The sequence below is a fragment of the Lathamus discolor genome, chromosome 6, assembly GCF_037157495.1.
Source record: "Lathamus discolor isolate bLatDis1 chromosome 6, bLatDis1.hap1, whole genome shotgun sequence".
Classification (NCBI taxonomy): Eukaryota; Metazoa; Chordata; class Aves; order Psittaciformes; family Psittacidae; genus Lathamus; species Lathamus discolor.
This window is the reverse complement of record NC_088889.1, coordinates 29,372,297-29,394,118: the sequence shown is the minus strand read 5'-3', so window position 1 is coordinate 29,394,118 and position 21,822 is coordinate 29,372,297. Positions and strand designations below refer to the sequence as shown.

General features: G+C 40.2%; 1 protein-coding gene across 7 annotated transcripts in view; it reads right to left on the bottom strand.

Annotated features, from left to right (window-relative positions):
- The window catches only part of LOC136017319 (alpha-1-antiproteinase F-like), a 40,151-nt gene extending 22,692 nt beyond the window's left edge, over positions 1-17,459 (bottom strand). For 6 of the 7 annotated variants that reach the window (XM_065685533.1, XM_065685532.1, XM_065685526.1 and 3 more), the window contains exons 1-2: positions 17,360-17,459; positions 110-197 (exon numbers count right to left, since the gene is read on the bottom strand). The gene's annotated coding sequence lies outside the window, so the exon portion shown is untranslated. The remainder of the gene's footprint in view (positions 1-109; positions 198-17,359) is intronic. The other variant, XM_065685528.1, reaches the window with a different exon arrangement.
- Between the last annotated feature and the right edge of the window lie 4,363 nt (positions 17,460-21,822).

Below are 21,822 nucleotides of genomic sequence, written 5' to 3'. Positions count from 1 at the left end.
TACTATAGTCTGCACCTCAGTGGATGGGTGGCAAAGACCTTACACGTACCATAAAGGGAAGCCATTGGGTGGAGTAGGTAACATACTGTAAATCCACACCCCAACTTGCCTCATAGTAATTTGTCCATGAAGGTATCCCTCCGGTTACCTGGAGATAGATATTCGTTCACTCTTCAAAGAAAACAAGGAAACTGTACCTGATGAAAGACAAAATGAAATGTTTATATAAAGTACGAAATACTTCACTGTTGCAAATAACTGAAAAGCTGCAAGCTGTATGTGAAATTTTAGCTCTAAGCAGAGTTATTTGAAACAATGTGCAAAATTCTGTTATAATTAAAAACTGGTTTTAAATTCTTCTAATAGAAATCTATCTTCTGATTTTCAAAAGTAAATATTCAATTTTGAAACCTTTATGAACTCAGAAGTCCCTAGCATGAAAAAGACCTGAGATGTTCAAGGTCCATGGTGCTGACCCTTCCAAAAATGGAACAGTTATACCCTGAATGGCCTAGCACTACCATCTGTAGTAAATCCAGTTTATAATTCTGGAACTCTGCTAACCAGGCAAACAAAATAATCTTTAATTTTTCTTATGACTCATGTGTTTATTTTATCACATGAATGAGCCAAACCCAAAACACTGAGAAGGCATTTTTATTTGCTAGGGATTTGGAGTTTTGGCTTTGGGTTTTTTTTCACTGAACTTCATGATTCTAAAAAAGACCCTATTTTTCAAACATATTTGTAAGTGCAGCATTAACAAATTAACAGTCGTGCACAAAATGAGTATGCTTATCAGCAGAGATGTTTGTTTATCTGTGTAATACACTCACTTTGCAGTTGAAATTATATGCAGCCATGTTTTGTTGATAACCACAGCTCAAGTTTTATTCAGTTGATGTTTAGTTTTAAAAGCAGATCAAAACTAAAGATCAAAATCCTGTGGCAAGACTTTTGACAGTGTGTAGTTCCTATTTAAATGGTTTTTACCCTTGAGAGAGAAACTACCTCAGCTGAATAAGAGTTGCAGGAGTCATCCTAAATTTTAAAGGATATTTTCAGCTAGAAAAGAGAGTAGAAATACAGGAAGAAACAGGTTGCATAGAAAAGCTGTGGCTGCCTCATCTCTGAAAGTGTTCAAGGCCAGGTACATGGGGCTTTGAGCAATCTAGTCTAGAGGAATATGTCCCTGACCATGGCAGGGGAGGTGGGCCTAGATGGTAATTAAGGTCCCTTCCAACCCAAATTATTCTATGATTGTATGATGTGTTACTATTTTTCACATACTCCTCTTACTCAATATATATCTCAGATTAAAGACATACCCTGTACAGCGTTGTACCAATTAGTAGCTAACAGGAGGAGGAAGTCTGGGGAAGAAAAAAAAACAAACAAAAAAGCAAGAGGGAGCAGAGAGGGATTAGCAGAAAAGTAAAAGACTGTTTATTTGAATGCTTGACTAACTGCACCACTGCCTTCACTTGCTAACTTAACTTTTTTTTGCATGCAGATTAGTTTTGTATGTTCCCAAGAACTCTCTCTTTTTTTAGCTGGAATTTTGTGGCTTGAAAAGCAAATAGATGTCTGGTTATTCAGGAAAATTCATGATGCAACAATGTTGAACACAATAACCACTTTGAACTACATGGAGAGCTGTAGTATGGAAGGCCAAAGGGAACAAAATCTGCCATGACCTCAACAAAGCTACAATCATTTGCTTTGTATCAATACAAGGGCATAAAACAACAAGCACAGAGCCAAGTTCAAGCTCAACAGTTAGACAGGCAATCCCTACATATAGATGAAGGACTCCGCTCTAACTCCCTCCTGATACAGGGCTGGCAGACACACCTGCATCAATGACTGGAGAGAGACTTATTAAAGTGAGGCATGCAGAGCCAGTACAGCAGGATAGGATACAACAGCACAGCATGCATCCTGCCGGACAAAACTCCATAGCTATTTGAAGAAGTTCCTATTAACCTCTTGCCTCACCCTCAGTACCACCCTGAAGGAAGGAATGTGTTTATGGCACAAGTTAACAGGCCGGCCTACACCCTTGTCATGGGAGAAGGCACAGCCCAAGGAGCACGAAAAGAGGTCAAGCCACAAGATAAAACCTGCAACAGAAACAAATTGTAGAAACACATGCCAACACCAACTTCAAAGGAGATAAAGCAACATAAAGCACAAACAACATCAGGCCCAAAGACATCATCTGATACAGCAAATTCCCATAATGGTAACAGCAGAAGCATGCTACATGCTCCCTAACACAGGAACACAGGACTACATGGTTCTCACAAATTATTAACTCTAGACCAATAGGACACTGGTGGAGACCAAGGTACAGCTGGAGAGACAGGGGTGCTACTCTGAAAGCACAGAAAGCAAGACTGATCATGTCAGTTCGTGACAACCAAACAGCTGAGGAAGCAGTACTCCCTCTTCTCATACGCTCCAGTCTCCACCTGCTTTATAGCACGGTCTTTCCTGTTCTTTATCATATACTTCCTCATCACTTCCCTTTTACCACACACAACTTCGCACTCTCCCTGAGATTATTCCCTCACGTGAGTTTGCTTTGATCACTCCCATTATAAAAACATCCCACCCTGAGCCAACTTGTTTCATCAGTATCACTCCATTTATCACTCCATTTTCTTTTCATTCTGAAGCTCTTTGAACATAACCTTTGTAATTTCTATTTAGGGCTTCTCTCCTTGTGTGGTTCCTTTCTTTTGCAACTGAAGCTCTTTTTACCAAAATATTTAATAATTCTTCTGTAGCGAAGAGGTGCATCAGTAACCTGTGATTTATGAGAAGGGAGAAGGGGAACCTGTGTACAATTTATACATTCTAGTCGATTTCATGCAGTTGTTATAAAACTCTTCAGTCATGGAAGGCCTCATTACACTGGGAATCCACCATTTATTTACAAAGGCTGCAACACATTCTTCCCAGACAAAGCACAATAATGGGTTGGTATGACTTTAATGATAACCTATTCAAAGAGCTCTGGCACAATTAGTTGGATGAAGTCTAAAGAAACCAGCTGAATAATTACTCTGTGTGAAGTGTGGAGCAGAATGAAGGAAACCAGGCCTTCAAGGAAGGAAATCAGATTCAGAGGCTGGATAGAGTGACATTAATAACGAACAGGAAACCTAGGCAGGAGAGATGGGTTCTGCATAGCTGAAGGAACTTAGGCCTAAATTAATGCAAACTAAGCAAAATGCAAGGGGCAAGGCATCCGGAAACCTGAGGGCAAAAGACAATCTTGTTCTCTTTGGACTTCTATGATTTCATCTAATTCTCTCCTGACTTCCTCAAGTATTCCTTCAATATGTCCTTCAAAGATGACATCCTGCAAAAAGTCAAAGTGAACATAGACTTTTGGGCTACTCATTGAACTGATAGCTGAAGTCACAAACACTTGGTCTTTGGCTGAACAAATCTTTGAGGAATTGATTAGATAATCAATGCATCGCACTCAGTTTTGGGTCTTCAGTCAAACTTGTGCAATGCAGGTCATCCCCACAGTTCATCAACCTGTCCCAAATGCACATACCTTTAAAATTCTGCTGTGACTTCAGGATAACGTTTTCCAGACTCTAAGGGGTTGTACACGCATTTGCATTTGGTAGCACTCCAAAGGCACAAGATAAACAAGACAGAATTGGTTTACTGATCTCATGTTTTGCTTACTAGGAAAACCTCAGAGATTACAAATCCTAACAAAACCTTCATCAATATGATGCCTCTTCTGCTAATTCTTGCTTTCTTTGGGAAACCCAGAGAGTCCATCTGTGCTCAATAAAGCTGGGGGGGGGGGGGAAAGGTGGGGGCGGGCAAAGAAAGCAAATGGCTTCTTTTTTCTTTTTCTTTTTTTTTTTTTTAATTCTTTTTTCTTCATATTAACCTTGAATTTGCTTTCCCTTTAGAATGTGTGACTGACACTTTGCAAGGTCAAAGGCAACACACTGTTCTAACTATGATTAGCACTAATTCTTTCGGGATACAATATAACAATGAGTCAACTAAAGGCTGACACTTCCCTCCCGCCTTGAGGCAATCAGTATTTTAGAGGGTTCCTGAGCCAGAGGTTGCCTCCAGAGCTGGCCAGCCCTTAACAAAAGAAAAGCATATGATTTTTTCAGTTTCTGAATCCATGTATACTTCTGTCATCCTGTCACATTCACGTTTCACTACTTAATTCCACGCTGCATGTGGAACTATTTCCTTTTGCTTGTTGTAAACCTGGCACCTAGTAATTTACTTGAGCTCCTTCCCCTTGGTGCTCACACTAGAGAAAACACAAAGGGAAAGTGATTCTGAGAAACATGGGTTGAGTGGAGGGTCTGGGATGGCTTTCACACTCCTGCCTGCCCTCTGACCTACTCAGATCTTCCCCATGAAAGACCTGACCCATGGAAGACACTGCCTGTACCTCTTCCCTCACTACAGATTAAAGAAATTGAATGTCTTTCTTGAGAGATTCTGTCATTTTTAGACATTCAAGCAGAGTACGTCAACCAGATCTATTGATCTGGGAAATGTGATTCACTAATAAATAAACTATGCTGGTTCTACCACCATACATCATAATTATTTTTATGTCCACTAACTTTATCCTTTATTATAGTTCCTAATAACTTACTTAGTATAAAATTTGTACTTCATGGTGCACAGTTCCCTGGATCCTCCCCTACCCAAAACCCTTTAAAAAAGTCTAGGATCACGTTTGAATGAAAGTGTGGTGATCGCTTTTATTTTTCCCATTTGTTCTACATCTTCCAGATGACTCATCAACCTCAAATAATTTCCTACAGCATGTTTAAGTAGATTTCTTTTCAGGAAGATTGCTCTCTTGAGAAACCAATTCTCCTATTCTCCTTCAGAGGATCCGTTTCACTGTACAGGACATACATCGATACTGACTCTGCCTAACCATCCTCTGTTACTGTGTTTGTCCCACCACCCTTAAAAACCTCAGCCCTATAGGAATCTATGGAAGCTACAGTAAGATCATGATCAGCTTTAAACTAAAACTAAAGCTTGTAATCTCAGACATAAATATAGAGAGCTCATGATGCAAAGAAAATACTTTATCTTGAAGAGCTTGTATGTGGTCTTATATGATCATCATTCCAAGTTCTGATGGAGATCCTATAGAATACTGGCTTTGTTTTTCCTTCTCCTCTGTGCCTCTTTGTTGGCTATGTCATTCACAAATAAAAGCAGCTATGCTATTACTGAATCTCAGGTTCGCCCCTTTTAGCAAAGCTGAAATCTTAGCCTGTCTCTCTGCCATCTCTTCATTGCCTAGGCTCCACACTGAGCTCAGGAAAACAGAAACTCTCATATATTTCTTAAAATGAATATTCACTAGTGACTGCCATGCATGTAAAGCAGGGGCAGCTGAAGTCTGAAATGTCTGTGCAGCCACAAGGTTATGACATTTACTGGGAGACATGGAAACACACACACCAGTAGAGCACACACACCACTAATGCAGAGATTAAAACTGCCCTAGTCTTTCCCCTGAGGAGTTATGTGCCTGGACACCATTACAGTCTTGTTTGCTTGAAAGATTCATAGCCCACATCTTTCCTCAGATCTCCTTAAGGTTTCCACAAGCAGTTTGGTTTAAGCCCTGCACTTTTTCTTTTTAATGCAACATGTCTATATATTGCCACTGCTGTCCATGTGCACAGCAAAATTTTTACCCAAGTACACCACTAAGTCCTTTCCTATTCCTGACAAACATATTTCTGCAAGGATTTTTCAAAAATGTGACGCTGTCCTTCCCCATGCATCTCTTCACTGTTTTAATTATATCAAATATGAACTCTTCATCTTCTTTACAGAACCTTCTCTAGTCTTTCTATGGACTACATCTCTCATTGAGTGTCAAAGGACAACTCTTACACCTTATGATTCTCCCCATCATTCCTGTGTTACATTTTCAGATAAGCGCTTTCATATGTTGTCACATCTGGACACTAATATTTTGAGGGAGTTCCCTATAATCACTGATACAGCCATTTAGCAACAAAGACAACAAAAAAGTTTTCTATACAGTCATTAACAACAAAAAGTTGTCTAAGAAGAATCTTCATCCTTTACTCGATGCAGGTAGATAAATAGTGACAAAGAATGAGGAAAAGGACAAAGTACTTTATGCTTTCTTTGTCTCAGTCTTTAAAAGTAAAACCAGTGGTATTCGGGGTACCCAAACCAGTGAGCTTGATGACAGGGATTGGAATTGGGCAGCGGGAATGGGAAACGGGCAGTGACCTCCTACACCACTTAGACAAACACAAGCCTGTGGGGCCCAATTGGGTCCACCCAAGCATCTAAGGGAGCTGGCAGAAGTGCTCACCAGCCACTTTCCATCATTTATCAGCAGCCCTGGCTAACCAAGGAGGTCCCAGTTGACTGGAGGCTACCAAATGTGATGCCCATCTACAAGAACAGCCAGAAGAAGGATCCGGAGAACTACAGACCTGTCAGTCTGACCTTAGTGCTGGAGAAGGTTACAGAGCAGATCACCTTGAGTGCCATCACATGGCACATCCAGGACAAGCAGGTGATCAGGCCCAGTCAGCACAGGTTTATGAAAGGCAAGTCCTGCTTGACTAACCTGATCTCCTTACATGACAAGGTGACCCGCTTACTGGATGAGGGAAAAGCTGTGGAAGTTGTCTACCTGGACTTTAGTAAAGCCTTTGACACCATTTCCCACAGCATTCTCTTGGAGAAACCAGCTGCTCATGGCTTGGATGGGTGTATGGTTCACTGGGTAAACAACTGGCTGGATGGCCAGGCACAAAGCATGGTGGTGAATGGAGTTAAATCCAGTTGGTGGCTGGCCACAAGGGGAGTTCCCCTGTTCTCAGTGCTGGGGCCAGCTTTCTTTAATATCGTTGTCAATGATCTGGATGAGGGGATTGAGTTGAACCTCAGTTTGCAGACAACACCAAGCTGGGCGGGAATGTTGATCTGCTTGAAGGTAGGAAGGCTTTGCAGAGGGATCAGGACAGGCTGGATCAATGGGCCAAGGCCAACTGTATGGGGTCCAACAAGGTGGTGTGCCAGGTTCTTCACGTGGGTCACAACAACCCCATGCAATGCTGTAGACTTTGGGAAGAGTGGGTAAAAAGCTGCTCACTAGGAAAGAACTTGGGGGTGTTGGTCAAGAACTGGATTAAGATGGGCCAGGAGTGTGCCTAGGTGGCCAAGAAAGCCAGCAGCATCCTGGCTGTATCAGATACAGTGTGGCCAGCAGGAGTAAGGAAGTGATCATCTATCCGCCTCTACAAGTCTTATAAGGAGTGGCTGAAGGAGCTTGGCTGTTTAGCCTCGAGAAAGGAGGCTAAAGGGGGAATTTATCACTGTCTACAACTACCTGAAAGGAGGTTGTAGTGGGATGGGTTAGTCTCTTTTTCCAACAAGCAACAGGACAAGAAGAAATAGTCTCAAGTAGCACCAGGGGAGGCTTAGATTGGATATTAGAAAAAATTTCTTCACTGAAAGGACTGCCTAGCCTGTTTGAACTGGCTGCCAGGGGAGAGGTTGAATCGCCGTTCTGGAGGTATTTAAAAGATGTGCAGATGTGGTGCCTAAGGACATAGTCTAGTGGTGAACTTGTCAGTGCTGGGTTAAAGGTTGGACTTGATGATCTTACAGGTCTTTTCCAACCTAGATAATTGTGATATTTAGTTGTTCTTTTTAAAATCTTCTTCTTACTTTCCTTTGTTATGGTGCTTCTATGGTAGAGAAGAGCAATTATGCTGTTCTTAAAGTTGTCATGTTCACTTAGTTTGAATACTGTAAATCACACTGGCCAGTAGTCATTGCTGCCACTGCTGCTTTTTCGGCCTGCCTACGTTCATCTTTCCTCTCTTGTCTAATTACAATGGAAATTCCTAGGCACAATCTTTAATGCATGTGTATTTGTGATTAGCAAAGTCAAAACCACAGTAGTGATGAAATACCACTAAAGATTAAAATTACAAGGTCTGAAGAACAGATAATTTGAGCAAGTATGTTACATACACATGACACAAAATCCATGTCTGATTTCATTGAAGATAGAAAGGGAAATTACTGATACCAATATTACAAGATGACATCCTTGAACACTCGAAAGCAGTTAACAACATCCAGATGAGCAAGCATCTTTGTGATTCATTCCTACATGCCTGTTGATAAAGAGTGCTACAGACAGCTATTGTGATTATCACCTTCTCTGCCAAATGTCAGTAAGAATTCCATCCTCACCTTGACAGCAAGCAAAGGGCAGTCAAAGGAAACATGAACATAACAAGTTGTTACACTGCTGCAGTGGACCACCAAAAGGACCCTGACTCTGGTGTACTTTCTCCTCCTGTGTGGTTTGCCACATACTTTGTTGCTTCCTATATTGCATTTTTACTATTTTCCATTTTGTGCATGTAGGTGAGATGTCATCATATCCCTGTGCAACGCAGCACTATCTGCTCATTTAGATCTTTCCTAAAGCCCGACATTTTCCATGCTATTAAAGAAGGTAAACTGAGAGAAAGAATAAGAAGTACACATGTCAAATCTTGTTTAATACATAGTCTTATTACATTGAGCTTCATCTTTGTACTCCTTTCAGTTCTTGTTTTCTAATTCACTGTGGCAGGTATTTTTTACCTCTTCTGCCAAGTGCTCTGTGTAGATCTATGGAAATGGTAAACATCAATCATCACCATAATACTAATAAATGCAAATTAAATGCTGCTACAGGAGCTATTTCCTCAGAATAGTACCAGCCAGTATTTATGTAGGACTCACACACACACACCCCCCCCTGCCCCCAGGGCTATAAATACATTAGTTAATTAATTGAGACTGAATGACAATGCCATAATCAGCCAAGCCTAGGCTGCTCTTAACAGTGATGGGGCTACCTACATAATGAAGGCATTCATGATTCCAAGGAAGCACCCACTAACATTTCCCTAGATAGAAGAACATTGCTTATATATGGAGCAATTGGTCTTATGATGGCACCAAGTCCACACATTGTAAGAAACATGGGAAATAAACAGAAAGAGCTTGCACCTTCACTCAGCAGCTGGCAAATGCTACGTATGATCTATAGAAACACTGTCTGAAGAACACAGGAAGATTCAGCTGGATTAGACTTTCATAAAGGACAGCACACAGGGACTGACTATTGTATGCAGCACACATCATAGGGATAGAGATTTACAGTCATTAAGGAACCATACGTCATTCAGGATATACACTAACCCTTGGAAATTTACAGAAAACAGATGAGTTTTTTCCCATTTTGTTAATCACAGACTACCAATGACTGTCTATTCCAGGGGAGTCCTTTCTTTTTCCATGTACATATTCTCTTAGGCAGTAAAAGGCTAAACAACCAACAAGCTGATTAAGTCTAATAACTTTTAAGAAACCAAGCTGTTTAGTGACAAAGCTGATTGCATCACATCAGATGCATACAGCTGATTGGGCTGTATCAAATAGAAATTTAATTAACCAGCTAGTTAGAGCACCATGTTCTCTAGAAGGAATATACCCCCTGTCAAGAATGTTTGTCTACTGACACTATGCTACCTCCTGAAATGAGTCTATGCCAGTCATATGTGGGACATAACAACTGCAAATGAGGAATACCCCAAAAGTTTACAGAGAGCAGGAGTGATTCAGTTCTTTATTTCTCACCAATACAAATGATACAGTCTGCACTATGGAATAATGCTATCGGTAGTGCTGATCCTCCTGTTCAGTATATGCATGACTACACAGGTGCCAAGGAAGGTCATGCTACTATGCTACTGCAAAAATCGGTTTTCTCTCCTGAGATTTATTTTCAGTGTCACAGACAAAGTAACCCAGGACTGCCCATGCACTGTCAGCTGTGCACAAACCTCTCAGTCACACTAACTTTGCTCAAAAACTTCAACGTGGTGGGCATAGAAGCTGTTTGTCTGCCTGGTGAATGTCCTTGTGTGCACAAATGGCTGGCACGCCCTATTTCCTAACTCATCCATCACAGGCATACAGATGCAAACCTGTTAAATCCCAGGAGATATAATGGCTACGAACAGAGGGCTAAATTCTGTGCTATGCCTTAGACTGTTTGAGTTTAAGGAAAAAATTACCTAAAGCCATTATAACAGCTTCTGAGTATCTCTTGCAGGTAGTGATCCTCTAGGATAATTAGGAGTCCTGAGGCTTTTCTCACTTATCACAGCATCAGATAAGCTGTCAACCTAATATCTCACAGTCCACCTGCCTCTGATTCTGATTTCAGTTTGGAGGGGGGTTTTTTTAATATTTGCTTTTCTCCCCTCTCAAAGAACAGCGAGTTGAAAGCTGCAAGAAAGCAGCGTGTACCTTCTCCAGGCTGCTACTAATATTAAGAAATATCCCCCTGGGTGCAAATTTTCAGATTCCTTACATATGGCCTGCAGTTCAGTAATTTGATCTTTCTTTCTGGTGTTTCAAATAGAAAAAACATTCAGAGTTAAAGCCTTGATGTCACTGGCTTCCAAAAATTGAACCTATTTGTTTAGTGCTTCACCAGCTGGTTACAGAATGACATGATATGGAAAAAAAAGCCAGTTAGAAAAATGGAATCTGTTTTTATGTAGGTTAGAATCTTGTATCAAGAGCATCAGGCAATACCACTCGGAAAAGCTTGCAATTCTCAGCACCCCCATCGCTGATATTATCATCAAAAGCCATGAAACAAGTTAAGTCTGGTGGTAAGTGCTATGTCTGTCACCAGTGAAGCATCACACAGTTATGAAAACACCAAATCACTGCCATCACCAACTGATGTTTATCCTGGGCACACCAAAGCTACTTAGGCAACCAGACCTTCTGAGCTAACCACCATGAACAAAATTAAGTTACATATTTTGCACCCACCTACTGGAGAAAAATAAAAATATACTGGATACCCCTTGTCTACCAAAGAAAATGAACTGACAATATAAATGCTATTCAGCAGTGGCTCATTTGAGCACTAAAACAATCAAAGATTAACCTATTTGCAGTCTGCAATTTATTATCCTCTTTCTGTGCTGGTTCACTCTATTTATCATACTGCTTTACCACTTTAGCTGTAGGGATAATAGAAATCCAGCATATCTTGGTGGCAGTCTGTGTGAGAGCACTGTACTGGAAGACAGCAGGAGAAAATACGATCTTCAAGGCAGTTTCAATGGGAACATTTGCCTTTTTCCTTGCTCTCAGGTCTTTCCTTCAGTAGAATAGACCTTCTCCTAGAAGGCCACTTTCCTAGAAAAAAAGGCCACTTTCCAACATTTTACCACGTTTTGAAGGTCCCTTTTGCTTCCTAGAGGATGAAAGGAGATGCAACTCAGCCACCTGATACCTAACACCCAGCCACTCTCAGATAAAAGGATGATACTAGGCTCCAGAACTGGCAGCTAGAGACTACTGTGATAAAAAGAACAGAGCTACATCAGTCTTCTCTAGTTAAGAAGAGGTTTCCTATAATAATTTGAATCATGAACATCAAACTGTAGGTGATAAAGAAGTACAGCAATGGTCTGGTGAATAAACTGACCTTAACAAACAGAAGCGCCACAAACAATCCAACCAAAAAGTAGACTTTCAAAGAAATGCTGATGGTCAAGAAGTACTCTCTCCTCTCACCACTCATTCCATGTGTGAGACATAGTTTTCTGCGAAACCTCTATCTGGTCTGGCGTGAGAGTTTAGAAAACAACACAAATACAAAGACAATAATGAAGATGCTGATCACACAAGTGTGGTTTGATTGCCATTTTGAAAACCACACCATCATAGTGTGAATGAACTAATTAGAGCTGGGCTGTACATGAGGAATCTTGCTTGTCACCAGCAGGTCTCCCAACAGCCTACTGGAAAGAAGTAGTGTGTGGTACCACTGTCAGATAGCTGCACATCTACTGTTTCTGAAGTCCAGGAAGGAAGGGATATGCAGGCCACTGTAGAACATCTATGCAGTTCTTATCACTATGATATCTTGCCTTATGGTACTCACAGTGAAAATCATGTTCTGGATGCTCTGCTCTCCTGCATCTTGCAACAAATGTTTGTGCACAGGCACACCCGTATTGCTCAGTTTCGCTTAAGATCTCTTTGTATCTGCCGTACAGTATGTATGCATGCATATGAACCTGTATACATACCTATACACACATAATTCCTACTACACTTGCTATTAGTTTTGCTGATTATTTTTGTGACATTTCCCCTCTTAGTCCCTTCAGCAAACCCTTTTGTTGCACACAGCACAGAAAGACTTGTGGATAATTTGTTCAACTGAAACCTTTGGGTTGAGCAATGCTGTTGGCACCACTGACTCCTTTTTATTCTCCTCCTTTAGGCGTAGTCCCACCTCTGATTATCTACAAGTCTTTATCACTGCTATTCCTGAACTCTGGCATTGTTCATCTGCAGATGACTTACATGCCACTGCTGGCTCCTCAGTGTCCTGCTGCACAACCCTTCTAACCAGAAAGTCAAGCACTGTTTGACCTTACTTCACCACTTTAGGGACACCAGGAACTAGCGTATTTCTTCCACATTCTCTGGATATACAGGCTGGGGGAAAGACAGTGCTGGGGAGAGGACAGCTTCTGTGATACAGAAACTATCTGATATGTACAACCACAGGCATGCCTGTTCCTGGTACTGAGGGGCTGAGGTGACCTGAAAATCCCAAGGAAGATTTCTGCACTTCTGACTTTGCATGTTCTTTCTCTCTAGGACTGTCTGTTAGCTTGCTCTGTGCCTGATGTTCTCCATATCCCAGGCTTCTTCAGCAAGCCCTCCTCCCACCCTCATGCACTTTTCCTCTACTCTGAATCACAGAATATCTGAGGTTAGAAGGGACCTCTGGAGATCATCATGTCCATCCCCCCTCTTCAAGCATGGTCACCTATAGCAGGTTGCCCAGGACTATGTTCAGGTGGCTTTTGAGTATCAGCAAGTTATCACAAATATCTTCTATACAGCTACCCTTCAGATATTTATGTGCATTGATGAGATTCCCCTCAAAGCCATCTCTTCTTCAGGCCTAACAGTCCCACCTCTCTCAGCCTTTCCTCACATGAGAGATGTTCTAGTCCCTTAAACATCTTTGTGGCCCTTTACTGGACACTGTACATTAAGTCCACATCTCTCTTGTACCGGGGAGCCCAGAACTGGACACTGCTCTTCAGGTGTGGCCTCACCAGTGCTCAGTAGAAGTGAATGATCACCTTCCTTGACCTGCTTTTTCTCTCTCTCCTTCCCTGTTCCTCACAGTCCCTCCTCTATGATCCATCTTTCTCCCATCATCTTTGTATCTATTTAAATCCTTAAAGACATTTGTAGAACTAGTATGCTGTAAAACAAGTGCCACGCTTTTTAAATTTTGTAAATCCTTCACAAACCTTGTTACCCATCAGACACAAAAATTTCATATGAAATGGTTTTTCTCACGCTTCATCACAATCGTCAGTAAAAACAACCAGGAAAAAAATCATACTCCAAACAGACATTTTAACATGAACAACTTCTCCTTTTCCTATGTTTGAAGTTCTTCTTCATTGGCTTTACCAAACAAACAAATAGGTAACGATGATGATGCAATCCAACCACTTTAATGAACACAATTTTTTCCTCAATGATGCATACATATAACAACAGCTATGTCTTTACCAGTATATCTAGAACACCAAGTTATGCATTACGGATGTCCACTTCCACAGATGTTAACTAAAATTAGAAGCTTTTGACTGATTTCTAATGAATATTGGGAGCTAATATGCATACTATTTTCAAATAATTGTACACTCTAGTTATTACTGTACTATCTCTGCAGTAGCACCCAGAAGGGTCTTTATGCCAAATACAGGCAATGAAAAAACAGAAGCCCATACCAAAATACTTAGAAACAAGACTGTGAGAGATGACAGATAATAAGCAGTAAGACAACATGTCAGCAGTGCTGGTGTAAGTACCAGGCGGAGTGTATCAATTTTTTAGTTTTAGCACATATTTTTGGACTAGCAGACTACCTTAAAAAGCATCACATACTAATTTTGTGTAAATTAGCTCTATTAATGTGTAAAGCATCTGCATTCATTAAAAAGTATTGAACATTGAAAGTATTGTATTATTAATCTCCATTGGTTAAGTACAGTGATGTTTAAGAATAAATCCATAGTATTTAAAGCAACAGTCTGCCAAAGTATGCTGGCAGTTCTCCACTCTAATTAATTCACAGGTCTCCAAAAAAAAGACTATGATAAAAGAAATAGATTTTTTAAATAATAAATATATAATAAAAAGAAAAATGGGTTAAAAATATAAAATAGCATTTATGATTAGATACACATTAGATCATAATTAGGCAAAATTATTTATCTAGATTAGACATCAATAGCAGACCAACTGTGTATCTAATATGTAAGCTACGAGGAACCATTTTGTGAGCTCACACCTTGGGAACATTCAGAGCATGTCTAACACAAGATTTGTTTCACAATAGAAAGTTGTGTAGTTTTGAACACGTCAGTAGAGCCTTTCAATTCACCTACATGAGGCACAATTGTGTAAGAGGCTGTACAGATGAAGTATATTTTTTGTGCTGCTGTAAGCAACTTTTGACTTGGAATCTGCCATTACAGATTTTACCATTACTTATTTATCTTAAAGTATACCTATAACTACATAGCCCTAAAAATACTCTATATGGATTAAACGTTGGAGAAGTAGAGATCATACAAATAAACTAACAGTTTAAAACAAAAAAAAAAAAATCAAAAAAATTCTGCATCAGTGAAACCAATTCACTTTCACCAGAGTCTTCAGATTTCTTTCAGAAAGGCTGTTGACTTAACTTGTTATCTAACTCCCTTGGGGTTTTTTTTTGGCTCACTGATGCAACAAAAGCATGTTGGGGATTCGTCCTTTCTTTTAGTCTTTTTAGGCCAACAGATTTTGAATATTTTTTCAGTTTGAAAGCATTATAAAGAAAACAACCAAACAAAGGGAGAGTAGAGACTGATTATAGAACTGCAAGAAGTTGCAGAATAAGCATTAAAAAATCACTACACTCTTACTACCCTATAGCCTTTCTTAAATCAGAAAAGCTTTTAAAGAGTTCTTAAACATTCTAGAAAACTCCAGAAGAAAACTAAAGCAAAGAGAGTAGCACAGGAAAAAAAAAAAAGGAGAAGGGATGAAGGGAAAGGAAGGAGAACAAGCTCACATACTTTTGACAATATACACCTTATTACGCTAAGTGACACAAAGCAAAATGTAAAGAAAACAAGATATCTAAATGCAGAAAAAAGCTTACAAACTGTCCATTATCTATCATTACAAAAGAGAAACAACTTCTAAATTTACATTTGTTTTCCCCTCCAATGTTTTGATCACATTTATAAATAAATACCTCCTGCCAGTGTCTCAAAACTCTGTGTCTTTTGTTCCCTGTCTCTTAGATGAATGGAGATAACTCTTTGACAGGTACAGGTTCCATATAAAACTCTCATTTTGATGGCAGATGAAAGACAGAAAATGTGTAGAAAACAGTAGCTGAATGTAGCAGGCCCTGGTACAAACTGGTTTTGAAACAAATGACCATGAACAAACAAGTTCATGCTACCAGGAGGTCCTAGAATGTCATTTAGCAAGTTACATCTCTCCCTCTGTTCCTAAGAAGGGCTCTTATGGAGTTGGTATTAGCTGGCTGGCTACTCAAGTGTGGGGAATTCCAGACCACCTATTTCATCTTGGCTGAAGAAATTAGTATTTACTCTCTGATGTATATTCAAACAACAACAGCAACAAAATAACCTCACTGTAAAGTGACAGACCAGTTCTCCGTTAAAAGCATCTGTTCTGTAATAGGGTAGAAATCCATCCTATCATGATCAGATAACCCTTGCCTTGATCCCTAAAGTATCTTTACCAAGGTTATTTACAAGTACCATAAACCTGACCCAAAAATTTGCAGACAGCCTTGAGCTAGAAGTCTAGCAGTGCTATAAGATACTCTGCTTCTCCAGATTTGCCCTGTGGCAGAAGCCTAGACAGCAAATATTCAGAGTCATTAAAGTACAGCTGAGACAGCTTTACCTTGAAAAGCAAACTCTTTGGTTACTCCTAAGAGTTTTCTAAATGGTATTTTGGACTCCCAGGAGGTTTCATTTTTAATTGTTTCTTTTGACTGAAGTGTCAAAGGTGAAAACTCCCCAAAGGATGTCTTAGTACCAATCTCATAACACCCTCCAAAAATAGTTGCCATATCAGTATCTGGGAAAGACAAGGTTAAGTTTATGCACTTCTTGTAAATATGTATCCTTGTAATAACTTGACTGCTAATATCTGGATTAACTGCATGAACATAACTCTGTACAACAGGGTGCTGTGAGCATAACATTAGAGCCAATGGTGCCACGCATATCATGGGCTCCCCTTTCATGTGTAAGGTGTGCATACACATGAGTAGTGCATAAAAATGGTGTAAGGGCTCAGCAGTAAGTTTAAAAGGAAGTTAGCATCTAGTCTGGATAGCCCAGTCTGAGGTTTCAGTCATGCAGAAGGAGAATGAAGCCAGCACTTTTAGATACAGTCAGAAACTTTAAGAGGGATATTCACACTCCACAGCAGAGATTAGATGAGTTTGCATTTGCCTGGAAAACACCAGAGGCAAGAGGGAATCTTCCAGACCCTGCACAAGTCCATCCCTGCCTACACCCCCGCTCTTAATTCCTCCTTTTCTTCATTTCCATTATTATGCCAGTGCCTCTGGCACCGCCACTTCCTTGGTAACTCCCTGTGCCTCCACGTCCCGCCTGCTCCATGTATATGAAACTCCTTCTAGCTCATGGACAGGGAAAGGCAGACACCCTCTTTTCATCCTAATCCCTCATAAAACACACACCGCCTTTTACTGAGCTTGCCAATGCAATCAGAAATGGTTCTACACAACTAGTAAAAATAATTATCAAGCTTTGATGATCATCCAGGATGGTTTTTATGTGTTTTCTCCCTCCACTTACACAGTAAGTCTCATAAGACTGAATTTAATTTTCTCTGCTTGCTACAAGCATTTGCAATATCTCATCAATAAAAATATCCAAAGAAGGGTTGCTCTCATGTTTAAGCCCAGTCTTGCCTTTGCAGAATTTTATGCTTTACAGACTCTATGCAGTGTCACAACAGTCATTAAATTTGCACAAAACCATTCACCCTCAAAGAGTCACGAGTCACAAAGTGCTTTTAAAGTTTAAAAGAACTGAAATACAGGCTCCTGTTTACATGAATGGAAAATCGTTACCCCATCCTTAAAATCCAGACACAAAAGTAGCGATGAAGGCGGTGGGCTGTCTCAGGATACACGCAGCAACCATCTCGTTGTGCTTTCAGAATGAGCCAGGCAGGAGCCGCAGAAGAAATCTGCCTTCGCTGATGCACATCCCCTCTGCAGCATGAGCGTGTGCTAGTGCCATCTAGCAGCCACCCAAGACAGCCACACCACCCAAGACAAAATATTTTTCTCCTCCTTGCTTTTGCAGCTCCTTAAACACATCCTGCCTTCCTTTCTCTTCTATTTCAAATCTCTTTTTCAATTCAAGGTCCAATCCTCTTATCCTAAGACACGTAGGAGTCATCTTCCAAAAGCTGTGAAGTATCAAGTCATCAGCTGCAGGCTGTCGGCATTAGTAGCATTCTCACCTCTGTGTTGCCTCTTTTGGGGATTTTTGAGTCACTCAGGGACAAACGCAGCTCCTGAGCATCTCTCTTTTGACATCTAAGCTCCTCCGGCACAGTGTTCAGCAGTGACACACAACTGGAAGAGTTCCTAACAAAGCTTCCTCTAGTACTTAAAAGAGCTTTTAGGGTAGCATATAACTCAAACCTGACTTTCACATCCGTTGGCTAAATCCTGCTTTCCCCAGGTTCCTTGGCCAAGTTCTAATATGTTCATTACATACAGAGAAGTTAAATGAAACAGGGAAAAGGCAATTATTTTGCAGGGTTTTTTTCTATTATACAACATGATGTGCCATTTTCCCAGGTAAGAAAACCTCCTAATTTAACAGGTCATAACTGAGTAAATGTCTGTCCACATTATATTGACTCACTACAGTACAAAGGAGATTTTTTTGTAATTATATTTATGAGGGAAGAAAGTAGCTGAGAGGGGTCTTTTTTATCCCAACAAGAATTAACTATTGATCAGCCCTTCAGTTAATAAAATAGATAATTGTTTCAAGATCCTGTGTTGTTCCAAGTCCTTCTACCGAAACAGCTTTTTTTCATCCAGTTACTGATGACCTTTTATAGAATAGCTAGGCTGAACTCGAATTCCTTTTATGCTGGAGAGCAGAATCACATTAATCCTATCAAGCTGACAAAATCATCCTTCAAACAAGGCCAGGTAATATTTTTTTTTTTCTTATTTTTTTTTTTCTTTCTTTCTTGCATTCTTGCCTGTTGCAAAAAAATGTCTTCAACTACATCCCAAAAAGGCTGTGGTCTTGTAAGGAAAAATCTACCATCCTTGCAAACTCTGAAGCAAGAATGCTGTGATGATACCTGAAAGGAACCTACAGTGAAGAAACCTGACAGAGAAAAAGCAGGGAAGAGAGAGAGATGGAGAGAAAATAGGCCATAATTCCCCGGTTGCCAGCAGGGTGGAGGCAACACCTGAGAGGACAGGGAGGTAGCTGGCTGAGCTGGGACTGCCTTGTTGCTCTGTAATATGGCCCTGTTTTGTAAAGTAGGGAGACAATCCATACAGTCACCAGGGCTGGGATTCCCCATGAAAAACGTGGCCACATGGTTGGAAAGGGAGGAGTGGAGGATGAGGCAAGAGTTTTGTCAGAATCACTCCTCCACATCTCAGTGTGGGATAAGTCTTCCAAGATACAGAGCCGTTCTCCAAAGTACCAAATGCCCGGAGCTAAAATCAGCCCAATTAAAAAGAGCTGGCAACTTAATGGATGAAACTCTTTGCCAACTGGTATTTAAACACCTGGAATGAAAGATTCAGTGTGAGAGTGTGTTCTGTCTTGGAGGAAAAAACAAACTACCCTACCAACAAAATAAACAAACTCAAATTTGCACACTATGCAAGGCAACATGTCTATATCTGTTGCAAGGCAACAGATCCAAACCCACTGACTGACTTGGCATTTCTACTTAGACCTGAATTGGCTAAAATCAGGTCAAAACCCCTTAAGATACAGAGTTTAGTGCACTGGCAAATAAATTACTTTAACAAAAAAGCCTACCAGGGCAATATAACGCAAAATATGAATGTCACTCTCCTGTTTATAAATTCTGCTGTCATCTAGTTACCATAAATAGAACTTCATTAGAACTTCAATTCATTATTTAGTCAATGTATTCTTTATACATGTTCTGAAACCAAATCAAGCTAATTTGTGCCATCTACTGGTAAACCAAGTCTTTCCAAATCCTAAATACTTTAAATCTACTTTAGAGCTAGTTCATTTGAAATGTTTCTGTTTATTTGAAATCTATTTCAGTTTATTATCCCCCCTACACAAACGTGTTAGTTCATTGCAAGCAACTTCATCTGTGCCCTGTCTGATAGAGAAGACTGTTCACATTTTCTGAGGATGATCAACAGCGCCATATAAGACAAATTAATTTCTGGGCAGCTTTAGTTGGAGTGACATTATTATGATTCTATTAAAAAATCTCAAAGGCGTAGTTTTAAACTAAAACTTTCATGTAGTAATTTTGGATAGTGGGTCAAGACTTTTTTTAGTTTGCACTGTCTTTGTGCTTATGAACTGCAGTGTTTATACTGTGACAATTGCAGATACACTTTTCCACATCTGAGTTACCAGTTAAATTCAGAACCACCGTTTTGAAACAAGGTGTTCACAACAGAGTTAAAGCACTAGTACGACCTCACACTGGCATACTGCAGTCAAACTTCACTACACATAGTCAAGAAGGCTGAAGTCGAACTGTGACCAGCTTGCTCAGAGAAAGGAATCTCTGGAGAATGGAGACATTCTTATAGGAGAAAACCCCAAAGGATCTAGCTTGAATAGTGTAGCAGAATGAATAAATGGACAGTCTATGTCTTGCATTAAGGGACTAAAGGAGAGAGAATATATATTTTTTTCAGCATCAGGACAGTGTTGGCAAAATAACAAATGGGCGTCAGCTGGCCATGAATATATTTAGGCTGGAAATTAGAAGGCTTCTAACCATCAGAAGAAAGAGGTTCTGTGACAGCCAGCCAAGGGGAATGGTGGGGACAAACGACCTAACTAGTTTTAAGATAGATTTTGGTAACTTAATGAAAGGGACTATGAAACATGGATGTCTACAGCAGTAGAAAACTGGACTTGATGACCCAGGCAACCCCTTCTAGTACCCTGTTCCCACGTTTCCCGGAATGGTCCTTTGACTTCAACATGGTGCCGAACTTCTGACAGCAGTAGATTTAGCTGCCTGTCAGGAGGCTCCAAATTGCCAAATAGTTCTGTCTATCCCAAACCCTCTCATTAGTTGGGATGTGATTTAGTAGGAGTGGCCAATTGCGTTTTGTCTCTAAATCCTATGTTGCATTTGTCAGATCTGCCTTCTAAAGCTTTTAAACATAGTTTGCATTCTTTTTTATTGTAGGCTGCAGGCAACTGGTGAATTAAAAGTGAACTAAGCAAAACCAGCCATTTTTAAGTACAATAGCCAAGGGATCAACTAAGATGTAATTATCTGTCATGTTTAACAAAATCACCACAACAGAAAAAAAGGGAGTGGGGAAGCCACTGTAAGTACAATTTGCAATGTAAGTAACTTAGTAAAAGAAGATGATTTATTTCTAAATGACCTCATGGTGTTTTTAATTTGGGGTATGCTTCAGGATAAATGGGAAAGTAAAAAGGCCAATGGATCAGAGACATGACCCAGTGTCTGCAGACATTGGAGAGTTGCTGTTAACCACCAAAGACATGCTGTTGGGGGGAGGGGAGGGTATTTTTCTGAGCTCCCAAATTTCCTGCTGTAATTCACAGAAGTGGCTGGCTGACTTCTGAATAAAAGAAAAACGCCCACAGTCTCTCAAACTGAGCACTCAAAATTGTAAATCCTTCTTGAAAACTCACTTCTGAAGTAAACATACAATAAAGTCTATCAGCTGATACCGTTAACAGCAACTCTCTGCCTTTCTCTTCTGGTTACCATTACACCCTCCCCAGCTGCTGCAGAGACAATTTGAGTATAATAAAGTAGCAATACAGTGCTCAGGAAGTGATATGGAACTGTGCATGCCTGTGAGTCCATGTACAAAGGGCAGAGGAAACGTGACGCATGCAGCTTCCCAGGCACCTTGCTGGAATTCTGCACCTCCTGCTGCCTGTGATTAAGCACACAGCAAAAGGTTTTTACAAGGACCCTCTGAGAACCATTTCATTTTGTTTTCCTGAAGTAGGAATATGTCAAAGTTCTTGAATTAGTTTGTTCAGTTGTCCAAGTGAATCATATTTAAATCTGAAAAAGCAGAAATACAAGAAAGCCAGCCTAATACACTTTCAAATTATATTTAGCTGATCTTCCCCTTTTTGGAAGGATTTGCTGTTTGGAAACATTTAGCCTGGCTGGACTCTATTTAGCAGCCAGAAAATATAGAAAGAACAATCAATCAGACATCTCACTGAAACATTCCTCTGGTGTGTCCAGCTGTACTTTCCATATAGAGTGGAATTATTTGGGAAAGAAGAAAACTGGCTCTAGAGGAGGTCCTCTGCCACTAAC